Genomic DNA, 8,580 nt, shown 5'->3' with positions numbered 1-8,580 from the left:
AGTACAAGGCAGGCTTGTGGCCAAGGGTTATACCCAAAAAGAAGAAGAGGATTTCTTCGATACTTACTCACCCGTGGCTAGACTGACAACCATTCGAGTGTTACTCGCTTTGGCTGCCTTGCATTGTCTTCTCATTCATCAGATGGATGTTAAGACGGTTTTTAACGGAGAGCTGGACGAGGAAATTTACATGCAACAGCCAGATGGCTTTGTAGTAAATGGTCAGGAAAGAATGGTGTGCAAGCTAGTGAAATCTTTGTATGGCCTGAAACAAGTGCCTAAGCAATGGCATGAGAAGGTTAATACAACTTTGACATCTGTTGGCTTTGTTGTTAACAAAGCTGACAAATGTGTATACTATTGCTATGGTGGTGGCAAAGGAGTTATACTGTGTATGTATGTCTTTGACATACTGATATTTGGGACCCTCCTCAGTGTATGAGGAGATCAAGGCCCTTTTTATCTCATAACTTTGAGATGAAGACCTGGGCGTGGCTGCTGTTATCTTGAACATCAAGCTATTGAGAGACACTGAAGGTGGAATTACATTTTTGCAATCCCACTATGTTGAGAATATTTTGAGCCATTTTGGATATTCGGACTGCAAACCTTCTGCAACACCATATGATCCTAGCATGCGGATTCAAAAGCTCGAAGACACGACTATAGATAAATTGAGATATTCTCAAGTGGTTGGTTCACTGATGTACCTAGCTTGTGCTACTCGTCCTGACATCTCATTTTGTGTGCAAACTGATCCCTTTTGTTTCCAACCCGGGAGATGGTGCATTGGCATGCTGTTGAGTGAGTCATGCGTTATTTGCAAGGTACTGTGAGCTATGGAATTCACTATTCTGGGTACCCTATGGTACTTGAGGGGTATAGTGATTTGAATTGGATATATGATGCTGATGAGATGAAAGCCACAAGTGGATATATCTTCACACTTGGTGGTGGTGCTGTTTCCTAGAAGTCTTGCAAGCAGACGATCTTAATGAGGTCGACTATGGAAGCAGAAATCACAACATTAGACACATCATGCGTCGAAGCAGAATGGCTTCGAGAGGTTTTGATGGATTTGCCAGTGGTTGATAAACCAGTGCTGGTTGTCCTTATGAACTGTGACAATCAAACTATGATTGCCAAGGCTAAGAGTTCAAAGGACTGAAGGAAATATGCCCTAGAGGCAATACTAAAGTTATTATTTATTTCCTTATATCATGATAAATGTTTATTATTCATGCTAGAATTGTATTAACCGGAAACATAATACTTGTGTGAATACATAGACAAACAGAGTGTCACTATTATGCCTCTACTTGACTAGCTCGTTGATCAAAGATGGTTATGTTTCCTAGCCATAGACATGAGTTGTCATTTGATTAACGGGATCACATCATTAGGAGAATGATGTGATTGACTTGACCCATTCCGTTAGCTTAGCACTCGATCGTTTAGTATGTTGCTATTGCTTTCTTCATGACTTATACATGTTCCTATGACTATGAGATTATGCAACTCCCGTTTACCGGAGGAACACTTTGTGTGCTACCAAACGTCACAACGTAACTGGGTGATTATAAAGGTGCTCTATAGGTGTCTCCGAAGGTACTTGTTGGGTTGGCGTATTTCGAGATTAGGATTTGTCACTCCGATTGTCCGAGAGGTATCTCCGGGCCCTCTCGGTAATGCACATCACTTAAGCCTTGCAAGCATTGCAACTAATGAGTTAGTTTTGGGATGATGTATTACGGAACGAGTAAAGAGACTTGCCGGTAACGAGATTGAACTAGGTATTGAGATACGGATGATCGAATCTCGGGCAAGTAACATACCGATGACAAAGGGAACAACGTATATTGTTATGCGGTCTGAACGATAAAGATCTTCGTAGAATATGTGGGAGCCAATATGAGCATCCAGGTTCCGCTATTGGTTATTGACCAGAGACGTATCTCGGTCATGTCTACATAGTTCTCGAACCCGTAGGGTCCGCACACTTAACGTTTCGATGACAGTTATATTATGAGTTTATATGTTTTGATGTACCGAAGGTTGTTCAGAGTACCGGATGTGATCACGGACATGACGAGGAGTCTCGAAATGGTCGAGAAATGAAGATTGATATATTGGAAGCCTATATTTGGATATCGGAAGTGTTCCGGGTGAAATCAGGATTTTACCGGAGTACCGAGGGGTTACCGGAACCCCCCGGGGGCTTAATGGGCCATAGTGGGCCTTTGTGGAGAAGAGGAGAGGCGGCCAGGGCAGGGCCGCACGCCCCTCCCCCCTAGTCCGAATAGGACAAGGAGAGGGGGGCGGCGCCCCCCTTTCCTTCCTCTCTCCCTCCTCTTTCCCCCTCCACTCCTAATCCAACTAGGAAAAGGGAGGGAGTCCTACTCCCGGTGGGAGTAGGACTCCACCTGGCGCGCCCCTCCTGGCCGGCTGCACCTCCCCCCTTGCTCCTTTATATACGGGGGTAGGGGGGCACCCTAGAGACAACAATTGATCGTCTGATCTTTTAGCCGTGTGCGGTGCCCCCTCCACCATAATCCACCTCGATAATACTGTAGCGGTGCTTAGGCGAAGCCCTGCGCCGGTAGAACATCATCATCGTCACCATGCCGTCATGCTGACGAAACTCTCCCTCAACATTCGGCTGGATCGGAGTTCGAGGGACATCATCGGGCTGAACGTGTGTTGAACTCGGAGGTGCCGTGCGTTCGGTACTTGATCGGTCGGATCGTGAAGACGTACGACTACATCAACCGCGTTGTGCTAACGCTTCCGCTTTCGGTCTACAAGAGTACGTGGACAACACTCTCCCCTCTCGTTGCTATGCATCACCATGATCTTGCGTGTGCGTAGGATTTTTTTTGAAATTACTACGTTCCCCAACAAGGACAACATGAAATCCACAAAGCAAATAAAAAGAAGATTAAAATTTATAGCTCTGGATTATATCCAGATGGCTAAGAATCTGGCAAACCCATTTACGAAAGGCTATCACGGATCGTGATAGAAAATGCATCGAGGGAGATGGGTATGAGACCCACGTAAGTTGCCATGGGGGTAACCCAACCTATGTGATCGGAGATCCCGTGAATTAGGACCTGGGAAAACAATCCAGCGGTCAACGGAGGAGAGTATCCTTAATTAACACACTCTGTTGGAGATGCATAATACTCTCGTAATCCGTAAGGCAGTCTGACTTTTGTCTTAATGTGATCCAAAGCTTATGTAAGCAAGATGCTAACCGACAGAGCATTCTTTGGAGGAACACACCTATGTGAGCCCGACTGCTGGTCACAGTCTATGAGATTGGGTGATCTCTAGGAAGCTCATGAGAAGGTAAGGAGTATGACTAATAAGCTCCCCTTGTGGGTTTTAGCCTTCGGCAGCCATGTATCGGCTGACAATAGGCGAAACTTCTACACGCCAAACAGACAATTCAAGGCATAGTCCATTGTGCTGTTGTGAAGAAGTCTAATCCTGTTGCTCTAAGTGTTAGTTCAACTTAACAGTCTCCACTGGAAATTCTGGTATATCAAACATTGCTTGGAACAGTTGACAAACTTATGTGCCTCGAGATCTGGTTGGGGATTAATGGATTATGCATGGGCTTAGGCCCATATAAGACAATAAGCCTTGGTTAATCACTAAGGCCCATGAATGTGCACGGAAAGTGGTGGGAAGTTTGGTGGGAAGTTTAGTACCATACTACTATAGTAAGAAGAGTGAGACCTCTTTATAAGGGCTGCTCTACCACTTGCTATCGGGAGCTTGGGAATAGGAGCTGTACACGCGCGCTCCTCCTATGCCACCTCCCGCCTCACCTCGCCTCGTTATGACGCGTGCGCTGCGGGTTGCGGGAATGAGCCGAGCCGAAGCTTATTTTTGCCGGTCAGGAATGGTTAATTCATCTCAGATTAATTAACGAGTCGCTTACGGAAGTGCCACTATCCGAGACATTGGATCGTGGGCTGTTCGCGGACTCGGTCGTGGGACTGAGCCCAGGCCCATCTACCCGACGTCCTATATAAGAAGGCGCTGGCCAGTGGAGTGAACCCTAACTCAGTTCACTCACTCCCTCTCGCACAACCCTAGCCGTCATCTACTGTTCCTCTTTGTGTGCTACTTCCGGCGATCCCATCCCGACGACCGCGTGCACGGTTGGTCGGGAGAGCAGGTGCCTCCGAAACCCTGTCGTTCGAGATCTTGCTCGGGAGAACGGCAATAAGGTTTTTGGGAAGCGTCTCGACGCGACTTCTCCCGATCCGTCCCCGTCACCGACCACCTCTGCTTCCACTACTTCCCCTACATCGACTCCATGGCCGATGACAAATCCGCCAAGAAGAAGGCATCAGCCGATGCTGAGGCCGCCGCCGCCGCCATGTTGGCCTGGCCAACCGGAGGGCATGACTCGTTCATCCCCTATTTGCTCGTTGATGTGTTGGCCGTATATATGTTGTTCATAGATGTTTCGGTTCTATATACTGTACGTGTTCACATGCTTAGGTATCGGTATGAGATGCATACCTTATTTGCCATGTTTATTGTATACTCGTGGATTAGATTAGTCGGAAAAGTGCTAATATTTCCAACAGATATTTAGGAGACTATGGAAAAAAACACATGTAAATGCACATTACCACATCAATGGACATAAAATAATCTGTGGATAGATGTGATACAGTGCAATTGATGCTATTGTGAATAACTCAAACAAAAATAAAATAAAATACAACAAATAAACAGAATATTGTTCTACTTTTGAAGAAGATAAAATATTTGTAGTGATTCATATAAGTACAACAAATAAACAGAATATTGCTCTGATGTGTGCATATACTATGAATTAGTTATGCTCATAATTAATGATTTGGTCATTTAAAAGCTCTAATGTGTGCATATACTCTGAACTAATGATGCTCAGAATTAGTAGTCTAGTCAAGTATAATAACTTGAATGATTGAATTTGTGATGTGCGTATGCTCTAAGTTTATGTTGTATGTTGTACACAATATGCTCTGAGTTAGTTATGTGTGTGTATATGCTCTAAAACTAACTTAACTATGATGTGCGAATTGTAGTTGTTAAGAATTCATGTTTTCTATAATATTATTGTCACAAAGATTTTGTTTTGAGGCATGTAGAACATAGCATAAATTCTAAATCATGTAACTATGCAATTCCAGAATTTGTCATCTAAACAAGATTTCGTATTGAAACCTCACTGGAATTCCATGAGCCAATTCACTGAATAATCAAACAAGTGAATTCATATTCTCGCAATTCCAATTTCATTGCTAAATTGATATTTCGGTCATTTCAATACTGAGTCCTCGAATACAGACATCCAAAACTAGCATTTTAGTGCATGCAAGAAAGCAGAAGACATGGCAGCAGGGTGAGCACAAGCTAATTGGTCTGCTCAAAGCACACGTCACACTGTCATGTGTCGACAACATAGATATTTAGTTGCACCATATATTGTGGGATTAGTGCACTGTAAAATGTATAAATTTTGACACCGTCCTTTTATACCATGATGATGATGATTCTTTCATAATTCATTAAAAAATTCACAAGCGGCTAAGGGTAAGATCTCATTTTTTTAATTAAGAAAAGTTGTGAATCTCTCTAACAATAACTTTTATTTTCGCATAGTCACATACTTAGATCGATAAACATGAACACATTTCTCAAGACTAATAAAGCTTTGACGTTATAAGTTATTGAACCATATCTTAGCATTACCATCGAGTGAAAATGGAAATAATTTGATCATATAGTAGTGGACATCCGTATCTCTTTTAGCAAAAAGTTCAGCAAGTTCCATGAATATGGTAAACAATCTTAAATTTTAAATCCTCACCGATGACACACACACAACATCAACTAGATGGTAATTAACACCAATAAGTGATATTTGGTATATGATTTATAACAATTTCTCATAGATGGGATGGAGATGAAGTTGGTAGTAGGTGTTCCTAATGATGGAGTGGATGAAGATATTCTCCACAGTGTCTTGGTGTACAAGACACCGTTGTCTTCGATGTCCCCGCCGGAGGAGATAAACTCCTAGCACTATCAACCCCAGAAGAGATGGAGTTTTTTGTTTCACTGCTATGCCGGTCGGAAAATAAAATCTCATTTGAGTTTTTAGGGTAATATAAGATCAGAAGCATCAAAGAGGCGACCAGTGAAGCCACGTGGGCCCTGTAGGCACACCATGGTCCCTTCTCTTAGCTCAAAAGCTTATTTTCTTCCAAAAGTACTTGGCATATTTTCCCTTTATTTTCTCCCTCCCAAGAAGTCCTTTTTTCGCGTAACTTTATTCTTCAGTACTGACAACTTTTAGGTACCCCTCTCCGGTGCACACTTGCAAAATAAAACAGATTAGGAGGTAAAATAGTGAATATGATTTCTAAATAAACATTTTATCTTTAACAATAGTGATGCCAAAAAGAAATATTAGTGTGCATGGTGTTATCACATGTAAATAGATAACATAAGAAAGAATCATGACTTGGTTTTAAACTAATTCTAGGTCAAGTTTTTCACTCTCCCTGTTATATCTTCTCGACAAAGAAGTGACATGTCATATATATCCACTTTGTCTTGTAATCTCGGACGATAGATGGCCACTTGTCATCTTGGCCAAAGACAACAATGACACACGACAGTGGGGGAACGTATACACCTGGGCTTGTGGTGCACATGGTGAACCCAACACCCAATGCACCTTTGAAAATGTTTGAATTTTTTAGCACATTTAGACAATACCAATCTATGTTGTCACAAAAATTGAAATCAAAATTCAAAACATAATTTGAGATACAATTTGTTATCGATAAAGGCAATGGTCCAAATAAAGACAATTTATATTATCCACTATTAAATGTCAATTATTTTCAGTAGAAATATTGTATGATACATCCATACACTACAAATATGAGCATGAGGATTTGAACCCTCATCGGTAGAGTCATGGCCCCACAACTCCAACATCGCACCGAGAGGTGGTTCTCATTTGGTGTTGAATTTAGCCGTGCTAATACGGTCTAATACAAAACCACAAATATGAGATATGTAATGCTCAATACTCCTCTTTGGAAATTAGTTATTTTAGGGGTAGATTTCAAACTTAGTGAACAGAGGATGCATCTGAGGTTGTACTTACGCGGCCAAGCCTACTCAGGCCTGAGCAGGGGGAGTGGGAGGAACACAAGATGAGCCAGCCCAACAATGCTTCGGGTCGCTATTATCTCACTCTCATAGGAAAATCATGTGCTAGTGGTCTAAGAAAAAATTTCTATTTTTAGAAAATCGGTAGCTCCTATGTAAAAAAAAATACTAAATGTCAATTTCTTGTAGATTATTTTTTATAAATTTTGATATGATTGTCAATTTTCAAAACAATTCATGGATTTTATTTAAAAAAATTCTCACTCATTAAAAATGTTCATGAATTTAAACCATGAAAATGAATTAAAATATTAATAAAATTGTTTTTTAAAATTACATTCACATTATGATTTAAAATTATTATATAATAAAGTATGAATATTAAAAATATTCATGAATTTTAGAAAATGTTCACAAATTTGGAAAAAAAAATAAAACAAAAAGGAATCAAAAAGCCCCATCAGAAAGCTGGACGGAGAAACGACAAAAAACCCGGAGGAAAACGGCGAGAGTTATATCCCGCTCAAAGTAAGATGTATTCTCACATAGGCTGAAGTTTTTCCTTGCATGCTACAGTAATGGACCAGCCCATTTCGCACGTTCCTTGCTCGGGTGGAGGCCCGCAACCCACTATCGCACCCCCGCAAGGACCACGGAGGCCGGAGGCGGAAGGGAGGGCTGGAGGGGAGGGAGCGGGGCAGAGGGCTGGATTGCCGGACCTAGATGGCTGGAATCGCCTGCCGTCACCGTTACCGTCAGCAGGTCATCGAGGTTTGGGGATTTGCCATCGTGGGAGGGAGAGTGGGAGACAGAGACCTGCTACTCTGTCGTGTGGCTGCCGTGGACGTCTATTGCGTGGCTGTCGTGGCTCAGGATTGGCTGCTCTAGTGGGCTCGAGCATGAATACATGTATAGTCAAATTTTTAGGGGCCAAATTCTTTGGTATTCCCATGGAATGCTCAGGAATAACCCCAGCGCCGTCACTGGCCCAAGTATGTTAAACCTTAACAACTTCAATCCTTATAGATGGCCGAGTCAAGTCGTTTTCATAAAAAATGCTATCAAGTTAGTTAAGTTTGTGCAGGTGTACAAGTGTTTGAGTTGTTGCTCCGATCTAATTGCAGTCTCTTCACTGAACATGAATATGTGACCATAATTAACTTTAACTTATACATCTGTTGTGAATATCCACTGCATCGGAAAAATGATACCACGGTAGTCTAATCTCGTGAGATTTTTCTCGGCTATAGACCAGAGGCCACACACTAAGTTACGCTCGTTAGTCCATTCTAAAAGGACGTCGATAACGCCCACACGTGTGGACGTTAAGGGGTCTGCCCACGCGTTTTGTGTAGTACCTAAGAGGATCAGCCCACACGCCTACGT

This window comes from Aegilops tauschii, chromosome 5 (genome assembly GCF_002575655.3).
Source record: "Aegilops tauschii subsp. strangulata cultivar AL8/78 chromosome 5, Aet v6.0, whole genome shotgun sequence".
In the NCBI taxonomy this organism is placed as follows: domain Eukaryota; kingdom Viridiplantae; phylum Streptophyta; class Magnoliopsida; order Poales; family Poaceae; genus Aegilops; species Aegilops tauschii.
The sequence above is the reverse complement of the archived record's forward strand: the minus strand, read 5'-3'. Positions refer to the sequence as shown.